This window comes from Parasteatoda tepidariorum, chromosome 9 (genome assembly GCF_982258835.1).
Source record: "Parasteatoda tepidariorum strain Cologne lab strain chromosome 9, Ptep-v5.0, whole genome shotgun sequence".
NCBI lineage: Eukaryota > Metazoa > Arthropoda > Arachnida > Araneae > Theridiidae > Parasteatoda > Parasteatoda tepidariorum.
In genome coordinates, this window is record NC_141763.1 from 71,764,430 (window position 1) to 71,785,897 (window position 21,468).

General features: G+C 29.2%; 1 protein-coding gene across 8 annotated transcripts in view; it reads left to right on the top strand.

Moving 5' to 3' along the window:
- Orc4 (origin recognition complex subunit 4) overlaps window positions 1-21,468 on the top strand; it is a 46,244-nt gene that overhangs the window by 17,243 nt on the left and 7,533 nt on the right. For 2 of the 8 annotated variants that reach the window (XM_016061663.4, XM_071186077.2), the window contains exon 1: window positions 20,540-20,734. The exons of 1 other annotated variant lie outside the window; for it this stretch is intronic. The gene's annotated coding sequence lies outside the window, so the exon portion shown is untranslated. Of the gene's footprint in view, window positions 1-20,539; window positions 20,735-20,776; window positions 20,916-21,468 lie in introns of those variants that run through there. 5 more of the 8 variants (XM_043042039.3, XM_016061661.4, XM_043042040.3 and 2 more) reach the window with 5 other exon arrangements.

Consider the following 21,468-nt stretch of genomic DNA (forward strand, 5'->3'; position numbering starts at 1 on the left):
ATTCATTTTGTACTTTTTGTTAAAGAATAATTATAGAAAGGTTTAGACATTTTTACTGATGATATTTTGTACTTAAAGAAAGTGTTATACGGTACAACGTTAAGTTATGGGGTGTGCGGTGTCAGTGGAAATTAGAAAAGAAGTTGTTATTAAAAATATTATTTAATGACTTCATGAATAATTAGGAATAACGCAAAATAAAAATTTTCAATTTTCATTTTAAAATAAATTATTCACTTTTAAACTGAAACTTTACTCGATGTGCCAGATGTATTTTTGCCTCATTCTTAAAATTAAACACATCAAAGATTTTTTTTTTTAAATTTATCTTTTGTTTATTAATAACTAAATTTTCAATTTATTTATATTTAAAGGTTTTATCATTTATTTGATTGACAAAAGTGAAACAATATTTTACTATAATAAAATTTGTATTCAAATGGATACCTGAAAAATAAACAAAATCGTATTTTTCAATATTGAAAAACATTAACAGATTTTTGTAAACAATTTCACATCACAATCTGCACCATATTTGATTGTTAAGTGTAATGCCATTTTATTTGATTAGTTAAAGCATAGAGAAGTTTCAACTTTTCATTTTCGTCATTTGAATTAATTTTACATCAATCAGCCCACGCTGGGATTCAAACCTGGCACCTCAGTGACAAACGAGCGACCTATTCCCTGAGACACCAAGGCTGTTTTAAATTTTTTTAACGAAGTTCATTTTTGTTAATTAAGTAAAAACAAAAGCAAATTAAAAAATAATTTAGAGTACGCGGTGTACCTGAAAAACTCCCAATAAATATTTCCAATAAAATGTGGTCATCCTCAAAAAAATAAAAAGCTGCAGATATTGATAACGAATATTCTGTAAGTTATATATTCTATAAGTTATATATTCTATAAGTTATATGCTCTATAAGTTATATATTCTATAAGTTATATATTCTATAAGTTATATATTTTTAAAGAGAACAGATTGATTTTTTTTGATAAACTTATAACACAGTCTATAACACTCTAAAATGTATTAGGACATTTCTATTATTTGAGCGTCATAGTTTTTTTTAAAAATTATTATTTTAAAATGATTTTATTGTGAAATAGAACATTGAAAAAGCGAACTTGAAAAGTGAGTCTTACGACGATTAAATATATTCAGCCTGATGATTGGTTTTCACCCAATAGAGAGGAAAAGCGGTGAAGATATTTGTACAACCGACGAGGAAGATTTTTAGCCTCATGAGCTGTTAGACGTCACGGAGCTGAGGAGGCAGAAGGGAGCTTGGTTTCAAATCTTTTTGTAACGCCACCTCAAAATTTACAAGACGAATAAATTCTCCTCAAAATTAAGCGAATAGTAAAAATGAAGTTTATAAATTACATGCTACTGTTTACCTATTCTGAGCTATTGCTGCAAAAGCGTTTGATATTTTATGGTTATATTAAATATAAGTGATATAATAATAGGACATTTGCGCTAACAGTAATTGGATATTTTCTAGATCCAGCTATGAATTGAGCTTAAAAATATAGCAGTTGTGATTTCTTAGATCAAAATGTAAATGTTTATGTGATTAACATATCACAGTAACTACGCGCGTAGAAGGAGCCTGATTGAGACTGCGAAATTAAATTGCGCAGTCTCAATAGTTTTCTAAATTTTACACATAAGAAAAAAAAACCTTTAACACGTTGAATACCATGGGGTCACCGGTGACTGGCACTGAGTTTGTTCGTAGAGCCACGGGGATCACCAGTGACAGGCGAAGCGAAGATTATTAGAAACACATAATTGGAGTAAATTTTTAATATTTTTATATAATTATCGTTACTAAAATGGTTTGAAGAAATTAATGCAATATAGAACACGCAAAAATAGTTTTATTTATATATACAGAGATGCCAACTTGCTCCGGACAGCGAATAAATATTTTCAAGTGGTAGTTTATTAATTGTGATTCTTGGTTTAATAAATTCAATTTAGTATATTTTTATCCACTTCTATTTCTGAACAATTCGTGAACAATTCGTACATCAAAAAAAGATCAATTATATTTTATCTTTTTCTCGTTTTTAACTCTAAGAAATTTAAGTCAATGTTATTTTTCAAAATTTTCTTTATTTGTCTGAAATATTATGGGGTACTTTTAGAGGTTTTAAACTATTGAGGGGGCCATCTATCCACCCAACCCCCCACCAACAACGACAGTGCAATAAACACAAATGTCTTGATTTTCCTTGATGAATTTGAAACATTTGAGTTACCAGTCTTTAATTTCAATGATTTTCCAGCTAACTTTTGAAAAAAATTAATAGCATAATAACGTGTTGAATTAACACTTGAAAATAAACTAGCAATTAATTGTAATTTGACAATATTTCTTAAAAAAATTAAAAATTCAGAGATAGGGACTGATATACGATGGAAAATTCATAGAACATGGTCCACCTTAACTACTCTCTCTCTATTACCGAAAAATTGCAATTTCGTTTCTCAGTTCTTACAATAACTTTCCTTTCAATCCTATGATCTTATTTTTTTCATGCGTTACTATGGCTACAATTTGATGAGGACAAATTGAAGAATCTTTTTCATTTATAGGAAAAATTTATTCGATCCATGATTAAATACAACAGTACCTGTTGAATGCATTTCAAAAAGCAATGTGTATTTACTTCTATTTCAACTTATAAAGTTATTTAATTTTGACATCTACGGGAAATACTGTTGCGTAAAACTTAAAAGTGTATTGGTCATTCCGGAATTCGTTTTGGTAACTTGCTGTTTTAATTTATTTTGATATTTTTTCTGAATTTCTTTTACTACGATAAGTGCTAAACAGTTACTATTTATTACTCCTATTTTTTTTTGTTTTGTTTGAATAATGGGGTGTTTATCGCATTCCAATTTCCGACACTGTTATTGTGAGCAAACTCATTCCGACATTTAATAAGTATTCTCCTTTTTTTGTTGCTGTATGTATTTGTTCCCCATACAAACGTATAGGAGTTACGCCCCAGGTGACAAATTATGTAAATTGGTCTCACATCGTAGAGTATGTAATGTAACAAAACAGATAAAAGATTTCAGGTAAAAACTGAAATTAAGAATGTAGGAAATTTCACTAGTTACGGCTCAATAATTTCAAACATTTGTTTTGATACCGATTTTAAAAAAAGAAACATGCTATAAACGTATATAATAAAACGATTTATTTGATAAAAAAGCGTTCTGCTAAAATGTTATTAAAAAAACCCAATAAAAACGATTTAAAGTATGGTCATTTAATGAAATAATTTTATTTTAAAATGATAAGAAAAAAAGCAAAGCGATATTTTTCATATGAGATTGTAAATTGTTTCTCAAAATCGTCTGAACGATATCACAGTTTCAGTTTTATCAAACGAAGATAACATCGTTTTCAGTTTTTTTCACAATAGAAAATGAAAAGCGAAGTGAAGTCATTTATCAAACGATAAGAATGTTTCAAGCCGTGGCAAATTCAGATGAGCGTTTAACAATCCTTCTTTCATAATGACTTTATGTCAAAAGGCTCTGCAATACCTTTATTAAAAGAGAATTTATATTTGAATGTGAATGCGATTAATATGATCGTTATCGCATTAAATGATATTATACAGTTATCGCCAACAAGCACGTGATTTGAATCGTAATCGAATTTACAAATATTTTATATTGTTCTAATCGAAAGCATTTCCTTAATGCATTTAAGCCAAAGTATTTACTCTTAGGAAGAGAGTTTCAATGCAATAATATTGTGTTTGCTTAACTATGGCGTACTAACTGTAAATAGTTCATGGATTAACTATTCAATATTTAATAAATTATGTATTAATGTAAAATTTCTCCAAAACCTGCCATCTAATATCCACCGCAGAATTATTTACGCAATATATTAAGCATGCTTACATTTTATTCTAATTTATGTAACTATATTATAAATGAAGCTTAAATTGAGTAATAATGAAATGAATTATACTATTCAAATGTTCAATACATTATTAAAATCGACAATATACAAGAATTACTTTGTACGTTGATGCTTTTATTATAGAACAGTCAGACGCATAATTTTTCTAATGTATTTAGATTGAATAATCAATTTGAATTGTTAATTTAAACCTTTAATCTTAAAATGGCTGAATGATTTAGCTATTGAATTTTCAGAAATTTATCTATTTATAAGATTGGGGCAATATTGTGACAAATTAAACTTCTCTAAAATGAGCCCTTTTACATCATGCATTTTCTTAAATTTTTTCCATATGATAAGATTTATACTAAAATTCCGCAAAGATAACAGCACACTATATAGAAATACCTTTAGTGCAACATGAAAAATCGTTGTATTTTGCATTAAAAACGCTTGTGAAAGTTTTATCTGAACAATTTGAAGAAGTGAATTTTCATTATATTCCCACAAAATTTTCAATTTTCAGTTCGCGTCAATTATTGATTCTATTGATTTCGACCCGGAAAAGCAGACGTTTTCTATTTTCGTTTGTGACTTAGAAAAGTTCAATGATTACCAGCCATGTAGACAAAATCTGTTTTTCAGGATTCTCTTATGAAATTTTTTAAGAATAAATTAAAGGTCGAAATAAGTTAATAATGTGATGCCGTCTGTTCGCATAGTTCGTTTTTAAAAGTTAGTCGTTTTTGAAAAGGTTTTTAAAGTCAACAATTATTTTTACAAGGTTTTAACGGGGGTATAAATTAATAATAATGATATTAAATTAACGTCGTACGAACTTAAATTTAAATTTTTTTTTTATTGTTTAGTGATCTGAATACAAAGAGATCGCAAATAAAGTTACACTTGTAATATACTCACAATCTTGATCCCAAAGTCTGGGGTGCGAATTTCCAAACCAGCGGCTTTTAGCGACCCGCTCTTCTGTTTGAGATTTACATTTCATTACATTTTAACATTTCTTAAATAGAAAACTTTACTTTTTTTAAAATTTTGGTAACAACTTTTGAAATAAATAAAAGCTTACATTATAATTGCGCACAACTACATCCGAGATGAAAATCTCCAAAAAAGAAAGCGAGTAGTTAAAAGTAGCTGGATTGTAAATTAGCGTCCGGGACTTTGTTCTATAATGATTGTTCTATAATGATTATGCTTGATGTTTAAAAGGTATGGCAAAGTAAGTACGAAATCTTTCTTTCAATTGTTAGATTTGGATTCAACATTGAAAAGGCGTATTTTTGTTGTGTCTAATTTTTTGTAACACGCATTTTGAGCTACATCCATTTTCTTAAATGCCCTTTTTGTGCTGTGTCCATTTTCTTAAACATGCAGTTTGAGCTATGTCCATTTTCTTAAACACGTATTTTGAGCTGTGTCCCTTTCCTTACACACGTAATTTGAGCTGTGTCCTTTTTCTTACACATGCATTCTGAACTATGTCCATTTTCTTAAACACGCATTTTGAGCTATGTCCATTTTCTTAAACACGCATTTGAAACTATGTCCATTATCTTAAACACGTATTTTGAGCTGTGTCCCTTTTTTAAACACATATTTTGAGCTGTGCCAATTTTCTTAAACACGCATTTTGAGCTATGTCCATTTTCTTAAACACGTATTTTGAGCTGTGTCCATTTTCTTAAACACATTTTAATCCGAAATTCCAGAGGAAAATATTTTATCTTTTGTTTTAAACTCTGGCTTTTTTACTTATAATTCCCTATTGATCTTGTTTATAGTTTGTTTTTCAGACATCGAATTATGTAATTCTCTTGCTAAATATTTCTTTTGAAAACTAGGAATTATTGTTTGCCTATCCAGACAGTTATTATTATGAAATATTTCCAACAATTTCGACTATAGTTCACCACAGACGAGAAATAGAGAGCAGACGATATTATTTATATATTAATAATAAAAGTAGTAGTTTTTAGTAAATAGATTTTGTTTTTAGATTTATTGTCGTAATAATTCGTCTATAAAGAATAAGAATAATGATATAGTATTCTAGTTAAAAAGAGGAAATTGAATTTACCTTTCCTAGACGGATTTATCAGACAATGTTAGCTCAAGGTAAAAGTCAAGTGGAAAAATGGTATTGATGTTTTATTAGCTTATAGTTAAACTTTTTTATTATTATAACTGCAGCTGTTTCTACTTCTAAATTAAATTAAGTTTTATCATTATGGGAATTACATACCATCGATACAGAGTATTTTCTGTAATCCCGGCCCTTAATATATACTTCTAGAATCCTAGCCAAAATACAGAGTTATACATTAGTTCTATAAAGTCGTAACTATATTCTTAAGAGATATATTAAATAAAGTCAAAATATTTTAGGGATTAGTTAAATGACTTTTAAGTTGTATTGATTAAATTATTAGTTAATGACATTAAGAAACGCGAATTAGTATTTGACTAAGGAAAAAAAATGTAATCAAAATTTGACAAATCACTGACAAGGTAGGTGAGATTTTATTTTATAACCGTCGTTGAACAAAAACTAAACGTTGAACGAATAAAGCCTAAATAGGGTAAGAAGATAAACTCCAGGTTTTATAATTAACCCCAAAACCACAACTTTTAAAACAGGTTTCAGCTTTAACCTAACTATAAGTTTCCTATTTTTTATTTTATTTTCACAAAGGCACTGGCAGACTTATATGAAATGAAATAATTTTTGCGAACACAAAATCTCAATTACAAGAAGTTCCGGACGCATTAATTAACTCTTGTAACTAGATTTAACCCTTTCGTCACCACCTTATTTTGGTGAAATTTGTTTGAAAGTCACTAATTTTTTTTTTAAATTTTTCATTTTTATAGAATTCTATTATTCTATAGGGATAAGTTAGGTAAAAAAGAAACCAAAAACGCTGAAAATAGGAATCCAAAAATTTTACGTGCAAAACCACTTTTTAAGTAATCGAAAAAATACCTGAAATTTGAGTAAAAAGTATATGTTGGAAGTAAAAAGAAAAAACGCAAAAGTGTATGTCAGAAGCATTTATCTACAGAACGTTATCAACGTTTTAATAAAAACTTCGAAATGAAATTTTCTTTATTTATTTAAATTATGTGAATATGAATTTTAATGTGTGATTTTTGAGTAACGCAAATACTAATCTTAACATTTAATTTAAAAATCGCATGAATACGAATCTAGGATGGTTGATTTTAAAATTGCGTGAATACGAATCTCGATATTTGATTTTGAAATCGCGGGGATAGGAATCTCGATGTTTAATTATAAAATCGCATGAATATGAATCTCGATGTTTCATTTTAAAATTGCATGAATACGAATTCCGATGTGTAATTTTTAAGTCATTCGAACACAAATCATAATTGTGGCTCTTAAATCACGTGAATTCGAAACGCGATATTCGATTTAAAAAAATCGTAAAAATACGAAAAACGATGCGTGATTTTAATTCGCGTAAATAGGAATCGCGATGTGATTTTAAACGATGTGGATGTAATTTTAAATCGTGTTTGCATTCGCGGGAAAAAGTGCAAAAATGAATCTTTTGTTTCTAGGGAATTCGAAAAAGACAAACTTTTTTTGACGAAACCGGATTTCTTTTTCTTTTTTAGTAATAGTAAGAAAATAGAAATAAAAATTACGCCATGGCCACAAATTTTTCTGTGAACGGCGTTCGTGTACATTATACAGGTCTGGGACTGGCTTAAAAACAAGATTACTATAACGAAATGTCTACCAATATTTACACTGGGAAAAATTTTTTGTTGCTGTTTTCTTTTGTCTGAGATTTCTTCAACCGATCTTAGATACTTTAGTATTGCTATTTTAAATCTGCATTCAGTTTCTCTCACCAAGTTACAGTTTTTTTCTTTTTTTTTTTTGCTTTACCTTTAGTCTACGTAGCACAAAGCATTTCTTTCCTTTGTTGAATACTTTGCTTAGTTTGAGAGTAGGTCAATGTAATTAAATGAATTCCTGTGACGACTTTAAAATACTGACACTACTGACGTATACAAATACTATTTAAGTATTTTCATTTATGTATTCTTTCGCTTTAGCTTTAGTCTACGTTGCACAAAGTCTTTCTTTTCTTTGTTGAATACTTTGCTTAGTTTGAGAGTAGGTCAATGTAATTAAATGAATTCCTATGACGACTTCAAAATACTGACACTACTGACGTATACAAATACTATTTATGTATTTTCATTTATGTATTTTTTCGCTTTAGCTTTAGTCTACGTAGCACAAAGTCTTTCTTTTCTTTGTTGAATACTTTGCTTAGTTTGAGAGTAGGTCAGTGTAATTAAATGAATTCCTATGACGACTTCAAAATACTGACACTACTGACGTATACAAATACTATTTAAGTATTTTCATTTATGTATTTTTTCGCTTTAGCTTCAGTCTACGTAGCACAAAATATTACCCTTTCCTTTGTTGTATACTTTGCTTAGTTTGAGAGTAGGTCAATGTAATCCAATGAATTCCAATGTTTCTAATGACGACTTCAAAATACTGACACTGAATTTGTATCCGATCTAGACTCAGATTTTGGTTGTCAGTTTAACCTATCTTCATTTCCAATGCATAAAATAATCAACGTGTTGTGATTAAATTACACGAATTTTATTCAACGTTTCAACTTAAGCTCTGAGATACGAGGATTAAACGACCCCGACTGATCTTAATTTTTTCTTATGTCAAACTCAGTTTACAATGTTGTTTGATAATCTTACATTGATTACATAATAAATTTAGTATAATTAATTTCGGCCCTTTTGTAATTGAATTCTACAGTCAACGCCAATTTCACACCTGAATTTTTCATTAAGTTATTTAATTTTTTAAGAAACACACATAATGGGAACATTATTTTTCAAATAGAACATTTGTTAAAAATTTTCTTGAATAAATAATTTTTTGTAGTTATTAAAGTAATCTTCTTTAAAAAAATTTTTTGGAGTTCTTAAAATAATCTTCTTTTATTAATTTTTTAGAGTTCTTAAAATAATCTTCTTTAAAATAATTTTTTGGAGTTCTTATATGTTTTATTTACAACATCGTTATATCGATAACCATATATATAATTAAAATTTATTTTTTAAATTACTGAAGCTTTAATTATATAATTTGTATCATATACTTTCTTCGTTAACAACAGAAAACAATGTTTTAGAATTAGTTAAATCTAGCATCGATTGACTAAGAAAGTTAACCATTAATTTAACCTTTTCTGATTTTATAATATATTTCAATTTAGTTCAATCAGCCGTTTTCAAGATTTGATGGTAATTAAATGATTCTCCGTAAACAAAGACTGAATAAAAGAAGATGCTGAATTAGTTAGAGCAGCGGCTTTCAAATGGTGTTCCGCGTAGCCCTAGAGTTCCGCGTAAGAGCTAAAGGGGTTCCGTGAATTAGCACTTTTTATAACCAGAGATGAGTTTTGCAATCTCCTAATTACTTTTAGATCTAACCAATAATTCGCAATTTATTTAATCTTCTGGTTACCTTTATGAATTATTTCAAATTAAATACTAATGAATTGGAAATTTCATTTTTTTAAAGAAAATATAATATTTCTAATTGCAATATATTAGACAAATTATGAAAATAATAAGCATTTATGAAATATTGCATTGTAGTCTTGCTTTTCAAACCAAAATAAAAAAAACTTAACTCTTTAATAAAGAAATATGTTTTTCTAATAACCATTTTCAACGTTTATGGCAATTCTTTTAAGATTTTATTTCAAAGTAAACCATAAGGAGTAAGATGAGCTCTGTCAGGCCTAGTCTTAACAGACTACGAAGAATGGTCTGCTTAACCTTGTTCGGCTGTCTCAGGACCACTCTCACAGCTGCTCTGGAGAGCTTACTTGGGCTTCTCCCTTTGAATCTACGCATTGAAGTTGAAGCACAAACGGGTATTAAACGTCTTATGTATTTTGACTTGTGGAAGGAATATTCCAAGCAATTGTCATGGGGTCACCTTGTTTCACAGATGTCGGATATTCCCTCTTATATTGTACCCAGTGATTATATGTCACAAAGATATGCTTTTCACAAACCTTTAAAGATCAATTTTCCTACTAGAGATGAATGGCTTAAATCTCCTTGGTGGCTTAAAGGCAAATGTCTGGTATGGTACACCGATGGATCAAGACTTGGTTTTAAATCAGGGACAGGAATTTACTGCTCCTATGATGGTACCAAACTCCACTTTCCTCTTGGTTGTTATGCCACTGTTTTTTCAGGCTTAGATCTATGCTATTATCTTGTGCTGCAGGATATGCTTAGACAAAGGTTATCCAAATATACTTAATCACTTCTGTTCTGGCAGTCAGGCTGTTTTCTTATCACTATCAAGGTGTAAATTCGCCTCTTCACTTGTGTGGGAATACTCCTCTGTGACCTTTCTACTCATAATATATCCACATTGTATATCCACATTGGGTACCTGGATATGAGCTAGCTGATGAAGCAGCACGGGCTGGCTCCAGTGCGATTATCTGGAGCCTTGAACCAGTTTTGGGAATCTCTTCCACATCATTCAGGGCATCTATATTCAAGCTCTAAGGCAAAATTGCGCAACTCGGATGATCAGAGACAGGCTAAAGAACTGAATCGTGACTGTCCTAGTGTGCGTCAAAAAGATCTTCTTAAGCTAAGCAGGAACAGTTTGAGGAAGATCATTGGTCTTCTCACTGGACACTGCACTCTCAGGAGACACTTCGGATTCTCTATCTTATATTCATTGTCGAGGTTGTCCTCTTGAGGAGGAGACTTCACGATATATACTTTGTGAATGTGCGGGCCATTCTGCTCAAAGATTTGAGCATTTTTAAGGCAACATTGCATTAAAGCCTGGGAATTGTCCTGTCTGGTGTTTGCTGAACTTTATGTCAGCTATAAAAGTTTCTTGTTAATCATGATTTAGGGTTTGGGTACAATAGACCAAATTAAAAAAAAAAAAACAGTTTGTGAAAAATCTATAGAATAAAATTTCATTTTAATTATTTGATGCTATTTACTACGTTCTTGAACTGAAGTAGGTGGAGTCTTTAGGTCTAAGAGCTCCGCCTTTTTACTATATATTAGGGAGACCGGAAAGTAATGTCGTTTCAGCTCATTAAATATTCGTTAGTCTCAAAAACCAATTCATTTTTTTTCATCCATTTCAAATCATTTTCGATCCGGCATTGAAAGGTTGTTGTTAACGAGGGTGAATACATTATTGATTAAAAATAAAATCTTGATAACAAATATCACATGATGCACCGAAGCGACATTACTTTCCGGTCACCTTAATACCTTATCTGTTTAATAAGCCCGTTTACTCAAAGCCGTGGTGACAAGAAGGACTGGGTTTTATCCCCGGTGGCGACTTGAAGCCTACTCACTATAGTATGATGAGAGTAGACTTCTTTTTTTTTCTTAAATAAGTATAAATCTTGGTAGAGAAAAAATAGATTTTATCCCAAAGTTTCATTTCTTAAGTTAAGCTCTTTTATGTTTAAATGATTAAAGTCAGAAAGCATATACATTTCGCATCTCTGGAAAAAGTTTAAAAAATATCCGAATCTTTTATGTGAACTAACAATTTAAAATAAATTGTGTTTTGCTCTGGTTTATAAAGGAATTGCTAACTAAATTACCGCAACCAATCAATGGCACTTTGGCATTTCTTTTGTCCCTATTTAATTTCATCACAACTATTTATTTTTTGAAAAGTTGTTGGGAGAATAAGATATTACATGGAAAAAATTGATATTGCAATAATAAAGCAACTAGACCTGCTTCTACAAAAAACTATTTTCGAACTAAATTCGAAGAAACGGAAATATAATTCGAAATAAGTATGCATCCTAAATAACCTTGAAAAGTTATTTGAAGTTCAATAGGTGGGCGTTTTATCCCCCCCCCCTATTAGTAAAACGATCTGTTTTGAAGTTTGTTTCTATTTTTAACTCTCATTGTAGGTACACATGAAAAGATTCAATTTTTGGAATTGAATTGGAAAGGTTTGCTTAACTATTACTTAAATTAAAAAAAAAGAGATCAAAATAGTTATGACTGCATTTATTTTTTAAAAAGAGACGAATATGATCTATATAGATAATAAAATAAAGAATATATATATATGCGCGTCTGTATAATAGCAAGACGGAAAAGAAAAACTGGTACGAAAAAAATTTCATTCTAACCCTTTTTTTTCGAGAAAAATAAAATATCTCTGTAACTATCAAGATTTCATTTTATAATTTTAGTATATATGTTACCGGCAAAGTATGAAACGCCGGCATTGTTGCTGGATGTTTTTAGGCAAAGTATGAAATGTGTTACATACTTTCCCTAGGCATTGTATATAATGCCTAGGCATTCTATAGAATGACAAATGCTATTTAGGCAAAGTATGAAATAGACGTCCTGATGAGGTTATTATGTAATTGATGTGCATGTTACTGTGAATGACCGAAATCGGTGGTTGTTGACTTTCACCGGTGAATGTTGACAATCACATAGTCACTTTGGTGAATGTCCGAAATATTTATTACATCCGATTTGATATTAATTTATTCGTGGATATAATTACATTTATTCGATATTTTAATACTTACTGACGATAGATTAGAAGAAACATCAGTGTTTGGAGTATCGAGCAAATATATACCGGGCAGTGGCACTTAACTAGACCTAATATATATTTCGGTCATCTATCAAAGGTCTAGTCATACTAGATCTAGTTAAGTGCCACTGCCGGTATACATTTGCCCGGTATATCCTACACTGATGTTTTTTTTTAAGGTCAAGTGCCACTGCCCGGTATTTATCTTCTAATCTATCGTCAGTAAGTATTAAAATATCGAATAAATGTAATCTATCGTCGGTAAGTATTAAAATATCGAATAAATGTAATTATATCCACGAATATCAAATCAAATCAGTATCAATTAATATCAAATCGGATGTAATAAATATTTCGGACATTCACCAAATCGATTATGTGATTGTTGACATTCACCGGTGAAAGTCGGCATTCTCCAGATTTCAATCAGTATCTGAGACGTATTTTATACTTTGCCGGTTTCTCATTTGGCATTCTATAGAATGCCTAGAAACTTTTGATCAGATTTTTAAATTTAGAAACATTTAGGAAATGGAATTTTCTCATTGGCTTAGCGGATGCCATTGTTTTAAAGTAAACTATAAACGAATCCGTTTTGTCAAATATTTTTTTAAATAGTGGTATTTGTCAGTTTATAGCTCTAATCACAAAAGATGTTTATTGAGTTTTTTGTAATACTTAACCTGCCATAACGAATAAAAATTATCTGTATTATCTACGTGATATTGGTACAATAAACAGGCTGCCTCACTAGATAAATATTTTTAAGGGTATCTGAATACATGTGTTCATTTTTTGAATTTATACTTCTTATGCGACTTCCAACAAAGTTGCGTTAAACGTTTAACGCTACATTTTTATTGGCCGGGAAATCACGTGGTAGGATCCAGTTTTCCCTCATTCATTTCCATATTGTTTTGGTTCTCACTAGCATAAAAATAATAAAAGTCATAAAAGTATTGTTTCTCGATAAATATTTTTTTAGTTTGTTTTGATACACATATAATTAAATAGGGTAGCATTTTTTATTTTCAAATTTAGTGGATAACAATTGTAAAAAATGAGTGAAAACAATCCCACGGACAATGCGACGGATTTAAGGTTATGTCAAGGTACGTCTCTTGTGAATATCAATTGATTGTTAGGTTTTCTCTTCTGAAATTACATTATGACGCATTTACATACATTATTAATACAAATACATTTTCCAGGGCGAGACTATGAGGCAACCACAAGCACTTCCACTGGTTCAAGAGGTCCACGTGGGAAAAATGCACAATATTACCGTGATTACAGAGCACAGAAGCGAGCGGAGCAGGAAAAGTGATCCTTCGTGATCCTTCGACGACTGCTGATTCTTCTACAATTAACGTCGCAGGTTGCGAAGTTTAACTTCTTCCGCGCGGAGGGACTCCACGCACTATTTTTTTTTATAGTTATGCTTTTAAAAGGCGTTTTTATAAAACTTAATAATTTGAAATCAACGTTATTTGAAATTAAAAATAAAAAAAGAAATACTGAAAATCAAAATTAAGGGAGACATGGTATTAATTCGTTGAAGAGAAACGTACTAAAATGTCAATATTATTATTAACTTCAATGAATACTTATTTTGGCAATAATTGCAAATTGAAGTAAAAAAGGCAAAATATTAATGAAAAAGTACCAATTCGTTTATGAAATTGTCGAAAATTGGCAAACTATTATTGACGTCAATGAAGCATAATTATTTTTGATAATGGGTACTAATTTAAATAAAAAAAATAAGCTTTGAACTAAAAAGCAAATCTAATAGAAAAAACATACTTATTCGTAACGGGATATTGTAAAAAATAGCCTTAATATTATTGACACCAATGATGTTTAATTTGGGTAATAGGTGCTACTGGTATCATGGTAATTGGTGCAGTTTTAACAGGTACCAAACACACTCTTATATAGGTACAACGCATTTTAGAGCAAAATTTGATGTTTATTACAGCACCAATACTATTCAATTTCGAAAATTGAATAGTATTGGTCCCTCGAAAAATATAAGTACTGGAGAAAGTAGTTTGACTGTGGTACATTTTAAATGTCATGAGTTGCCTTGAGCAACAGCATTATGTTAGATGATACGGAATACAGTTAATCTTTATTTTGATGGAATGAACTATTGAAAATGTGTTTTTGCTTAATCTAATAATGTAAAGCTACTCAGAAAGGCAACAAATAATAATAAATGCGTAACATTTTAGCTTTATTAGTGTCAGTATTTGTCTGAAAGTTATGTGCACGATTTTCTAGTATTGTTCAGTACTGCTTAATGGGTGCTTTGTTTTTCACCCAGTTCGAAGAATGGGTATTCAGCTAGTATACAATATGTACGCAATTATACAAAACGCGATTTTTGACTAAGATAGGCATTTTGAACCTTTTGCGGTCGAGCCATCTTCGATGATCATCTATCTGATTAAAAGATAAATAGAAATTTTTATTTTATTTATTTATTATTTTTTTAGATTTAACTTTCGATATCAGCCCGAAAAGTGGCATCCCAAAGTTTTAATTAGCCTTGAAACGTTTATTTTTAGTTTCTATATGATAACTTATGAATTATAACAAAGCGAAAAAGGAAATAAAGTCGATATTGCGCAGTTAAAAAGTTGGAGTACTATGAGGCAAAATTCCAAATTAAAGAAAACTAATTGTAGTTAATTAAAAAGTTAATTAGCCAGTAGGCTAAATCAAAACGAATTACTTCTGAGGAAAACGGGACTATAAAAAACCCAGTTTGATTGCCCGAGGAAAGAGATGAGATGAAAGATTTGAAACAGTTTTATGCTTCATTAAACAATCCTACTAGTTTTAATATTTTTCATCCGTCATTTTCGTCCGTGGTTCAACTGAGTTTGAAGAAGTTTTTGTTTGTTTTTCTCTTAGATATTAATCTGCGGCCCCTAAAAATCTATATATTTTCATTTTACTCCGAATAATTATTTAATAAATTCTAATTTAAATACGTATTTAAGCGCGGATAAACAGAAAAGCTATCTGAATCTAACGAATCACTTCTGAGGATAAAGGAACTTAAAAAATAAAAACTCGTTTGATTGCCGTAAGAAGCAGAGAGGAGTTAAAAGGCCATTTTTTGAAACACCTTCATATTTCATTAGAATAGTTTTGATGTTTTTAAAACGCTTTCCTCACCAGTGATTCGGCAGATTTTGATATATATATATATATATATATATATATATATATATATATATATATATATATATATATATATATATATATATATATATATATATATATATATATATATATATATATATATATATATATATATATATATATATATATATATATCAAAATCTGCCGAATTTCATGCTAAAAAAGTAAATCTCTAAAAAAAGATAAAGATTCGGTTAAAACCATCGGGAAAAAGAATTTTAACCAAGAACTCGAAATAATCACATGTTTTAAGCCTACTGGCAAAAGCCTTACAATTTATCTAAAAGTAACTCCTGATTCTTTCAAATAGACTTTTACTTTTAAATTTTATTTATTTTTTATGTTCTCAAAGTAAACTATCAAAATGTAATTTAGAATAGTCTTAAATAAACGTTTACATAGATTTATATTTGAAAACTCTCATTTCATTCAAAATTCTAATTATAAATACTTTCTTAAATAGAGCTAGTTTAAGTATTTTGCTGTGAAAGTAAACAATAAAGTTACAATAATATTTTTACAACTTCATTATAATATTTTCGAAATATTCACGGGCTTAAATTTCGGAGATTTAAATTTATTAATGTGTTTCCATTATTTTGCATGAGTGCAGTACGAATTTAAATGCCCCATCGATCAAAATCTGAAGGAAAAAAAGACTTTTTCGGAAGAAATTATGAAACATTTATAATGTTGATGGACTTAATTCGTAATAAACGATCATTTTCTTAAGTAGTTTAAACGTGAAATTTACTTAAGCTTGAAGAATTTAGAATGTATTTAATCTTTTAAGTTAGAGAGAGTATTTAATTTATTAAAAAGTTAATGCATTATGAAATAAATTTACTTTGTGGTTGGCTTTTTTATTAGTTGCATATTAGTGTTAAAAACAATCTAATTTTGTTTCATTTATTTTATTATTTTTATTTTTTATTTACTGATATAACTCCGGCTTTTGAGTACCATAACTTTGGCTTACTTGATGTTTATCTGAATTCATACTTTAAATTTTAAATCAGGCCGACCAGGTGGCCGAGTGGTTAGCGTGCCTGACTGCGGAGTCGATGGCTGCGGGTTCGAATCCCGCTCAGGGCATGGATGTTTCTTTCTCTCTCTGTGTTCTATGTCCTTTCTCCTTTGTGTGAATGTGACCCGCCCTATAAACGGGTTTGTGGTTGTGTGACGTAGGCGACGCTGCTGCAACGAAAAGTGAGTAGCAGTTCTGGCACTCCTGCCAATGGGACAATACATTCCAAGTGCCCGCCATTAAAAAAAAATTTTAAATTAGTTATGGAAAGGAAGCAGAATTTGGGTTGAAAAATTTCTCCTTCATAATTAATTTAAAATTTAAAGCTTGGAAAAAGTGAGTATTGTCAAACCTAGAGTAAGCTATAAAGTTTTTATTGACAAAAAAAAAAAAAAAAAAAAAAAAAAAAAACATTTTTTTTTTCAAGGCAGCAAAATGAAAACAAAGTACCAAAAAAGAACTGTCCCTTCGCGTAATCCTAAGTTATCCACTCATAATTTGTTTTCATTTTGATATTTGGAAAATTTCTTTTCAGTATTTGAAACTTCAATGCTTACTCTAGGTTTGCCTCAACTCCCTTTTTCTGAGTTTTAAATTACTTATGGAGGTGAAAGACAATTTGTAAGAAAAATTTTCTCCTGCGGTATAGCGTCTTCTCAAGAGGACCACTGACGATATTTCACGTCAGCACTGTGGTCAGTGCAAGCCGGATGCGACCAGCCATCGCAGGGATTCGAACCCGGTTCACCTCATTGGAAGGCGAAAGCTCTATCTCCTGAGCTATTGCTGCTCTGACCCGACAGATTAACACGGTCGGTACTCACGAACGAGAGTCCAGCGTCCTGCCAAACAGGTTGTCCTAGCCGCGATATAACAGTTTAAGTTGCCAAGATTAATAACCGTGAATTCATTAACAAATATTTTTGTATTCAAAATATATCTGTTAATATTTAATAATTAAAAAAATATATATTATTTTCTGCTGAGAATTATCTTTTTAAGTCTCAAAATTTCTGCAAAATGTATCATTCGTACCTCGTAGAGATTCTTTAATTTCAGAAAATTATGCTGGGTAAATGAGAGATAATTGAATTACATTTTTGGCTCAAATAAACAAAGAAAATCCCAAATAAAGTGTATGCGTTTATTCATTTTATTCTTATGCAAAGTTAGCTCAAAATTAATTTTATTCAGAATTTGATTTGAATTCATTTAAGATAATCAGTATCTCTTTTATTTTAATATTGACTTTATAAGCATTATACGTATTTTATTTGAATGTAAACATTTGTTTAATTAATTATAAGCTTTTGTTAAAAGTAATGTAGAGTAAAATTTTAATTCTGGTTTAACAAACATATTCTGATCTATTTCGACTGTACATATAATTTATTGAAAAAGTCTTATTAGAAATACAATTTTTCTAAGTAATAATATTAAATTTATTCTCTCGTCGTTAAAACCCGATTTGTTCTTTGTTCTTGACATTTAAGTGTAGACGTAAAAAGTATAAACATCAGATTAAAATGAATTTCTAAAACTCATAACTCATGATTAAAACCATATGTAGTTTATTTTATGAAAAGATTTCAACAAATAATAATTCTTTGTTACAAACGCATTGCGCATAATCGTCTATTTTACATTATCATTTATAAATCATTATTATTAATAATCTATTTTATATTTGCTTCTGCGGTGTTTTATAATTTAAAATCTAACAATTTAAAAAACATGTGATGAGGTACTTATAAAATTACACAGAAGAGCAATTATTATTATTATTATTTTTTTTTTCTGCATGAAGATTTTCTCAACAGATAGATTTTAGATACTTTCGTAGATTTCATTTCAAATCTGCCATCGGTTTCTGTCTCCAAGCTACAGTTTTTTATTTTTTAAATGACATTTTCAGTCAATTTTTTGTCAAAATGTATAGGTTTGACATAGGGTGCTCCGACTAACTTCTGGGAGAGTTAAGGTAGAGACTACGGTACATTATCAGGATTATAATTGCATAGGAGCCCATGCCTGGAAATGTCATCATACGCCGCTAGGAGTGTTTCACTATTATGAACTGCTTCTTCGTGCGCTTCTGAACACATAATAGAGAAAGCGCGCCTAACCTCGTGTAACGACTTTTCCAGACATTTTGAGTTGTTTTCCCAAATCTCCAAAAAGTTCGTCGCAACATTTAGGCGACAACCTGTTAATATAGCGTTTTTAAACTTGCACGTTTTGGCACAAAACAAAGTATAAAATCTGTAGCTCTAGGAGCAGAAATAATTTCGTTTTTGAAATCTGCACACCCAAATTAGGCAGTATCAAGTATTTGTAAAAATACAACAAAAAATTTGTTTCCCAGTGTGTTTTTTTTAAACCTTTATCTTTATCTGTTTATCCATTTTACCCTTGCTTCTGAACTATTTCGTAATTTAAAATATAATAATTTAAAAATGTATCATAAAGTAATTCTATTATTATATTTAAAAAAACCCTATTTGCTTTTAATGAACAAATCTGAAAAAATATATTAATTTTCGAAGCAAAGCATTTTCTGTGCCTACATGATAAAGTCAAATACCCTCTGCATTCGAATGGTGCACGTATCATTTGGGGTATTCCTCATACTGGAAATGTTCGAAATCTTAATTCTTCCTGTCTTCTATTCAGCTGATTATTTGATATTTTATTATTTAGCTAGATTTCAGATTTACATACTAATTTAAGGTTGGTGAATATCAAATTAGTAGAGGAATAAATAAAATAGAAAAATATTTTTGGCAATTTCTTTTGTACATAGTACCCAAATATAAATAAATTTTAACACAAAAGGCTTTGAGACATTATTTGTTTCCTTACAATTATAATTCAAGTTTTTTAATACCACAATCAATATCATTGATTTCAAAATTTAAAAAAAAAAAAAAAAATCACCGTTTTTAAGTTATATTTTGAAATTATTTTCATTCAAAATGTCATCATCACTGCAATTATTTCGTAATTTTATTTATTTATTTATTTTGACAAAAGAAATTGTATAACTATAATACTTGGTATTATTTATCATCGAAGATCATAATTTTTAACTTGATAAATATGTTTTTATAACACAATCAGCGTAGCCATTTTGATTGGTAATAGATATGTTTTGTAATATATACTTTATTAATTTTATTTGCAATGATAATATATGTATGATTTTCCTCATCGCGTAACAGTGATATAATCCATTTTATGATATTACTCAGACCTGTATAATTTTTTGCCATACTAATCTTATTTTTCAATTTAAAATTTGTAGAAACAAATATTTTTTAAATTCAATTTAAACATTTCTTTTTACAGCAGCTGTAAGTATATACAGATGCGTAAATTAAGGATATATTCGTTTAATAACTTATATTACGTACTCAATTAAAAAGAAACTAAATGTAATTAGAATCGCATAATTAGGAAATAAAGAAAATTTGTAATTTGTCTCCTCATAAACAATTCTAAAAACGTTCGCCAAATAAAATATGTTATTCTTTTTCAAAATTCAATACGGTTTATAAGCTAGTAATACTTTTTAATCTTGACTCGTTTTAAACATCAGCCTAGTAGACGAAGGGAAAATAATTCCCTCATGGCCGATATGAAGTCAATTCAGTTCTTTTTGCGCCTAAAGACAGGAATGTAGCTTTCTTTTTAAGCCTTGATGTTTTCGAATGCGCGCGCATTCATTTTTTTCATGCTCTTTCTGCTTTTAGTGGCTTACCGTGCGCGGGAATGTCGAAGTAAATAAACAAATTATAGTTTTCATATTAAAATGAAGTTTAGGATCTGCCATGCTAATTTTTATTTCATAATTGTTTTAAGTGCGACGTAAGTATTTAAAAATCTTATTTTTATATAAAATTTTTTTTATTTAAAAACTTTTTAGTTAATTTCGACATAAAGAATGCATTCTGTTAAACTGTTGCATGCATAAGGTTTTATTTTGTATTTCATCGCTGCTCAAAACTGACTAAAATCGGTATATATTACTCAGTTCCGATGCATTTCGGTTTGTTCATGTTATTTCATATTATTCTGTTATTTTTTCTTAAATATTTTTTATTGTTTTGTTTTATTGTTATTATATCTTTGAATATCTACCCATTGAATTCGAAAATGTATTTCAAATAGCTTACAAACTACTCAGTTTTTATTTATTTTTGTATGTTTGTAAACTGTTTTGCAATATAAATGGTTTATATTTAAAAAATTCAGTTGATATTTGATAAATGAAATTTAGATAAAGCATTTTTGTTTATTATACATTGTTTTTATTTGTATATTACATTTACAATGGTTTGAGCAATTATACTGCATTTTATGATCTTGAATATGAAAAGCAACATTATTACCTTTTGAATTGTTACAAATTCATTATTTTTTTCTGTTAGGTTGTTAATGATATACTAATAAAATGCTTTGAAAAATTTTTTTTTTAGAAAACTGTTGTATAAATGACAGAAGTTTTTATTTTTTTTAAGTAAGATAAATATTTTGAAAAAAAGAAATTTTTTTTTAGTAAAAAATTGTTATTTCTGCAAAAATTTTCTAGGTTAACTTCA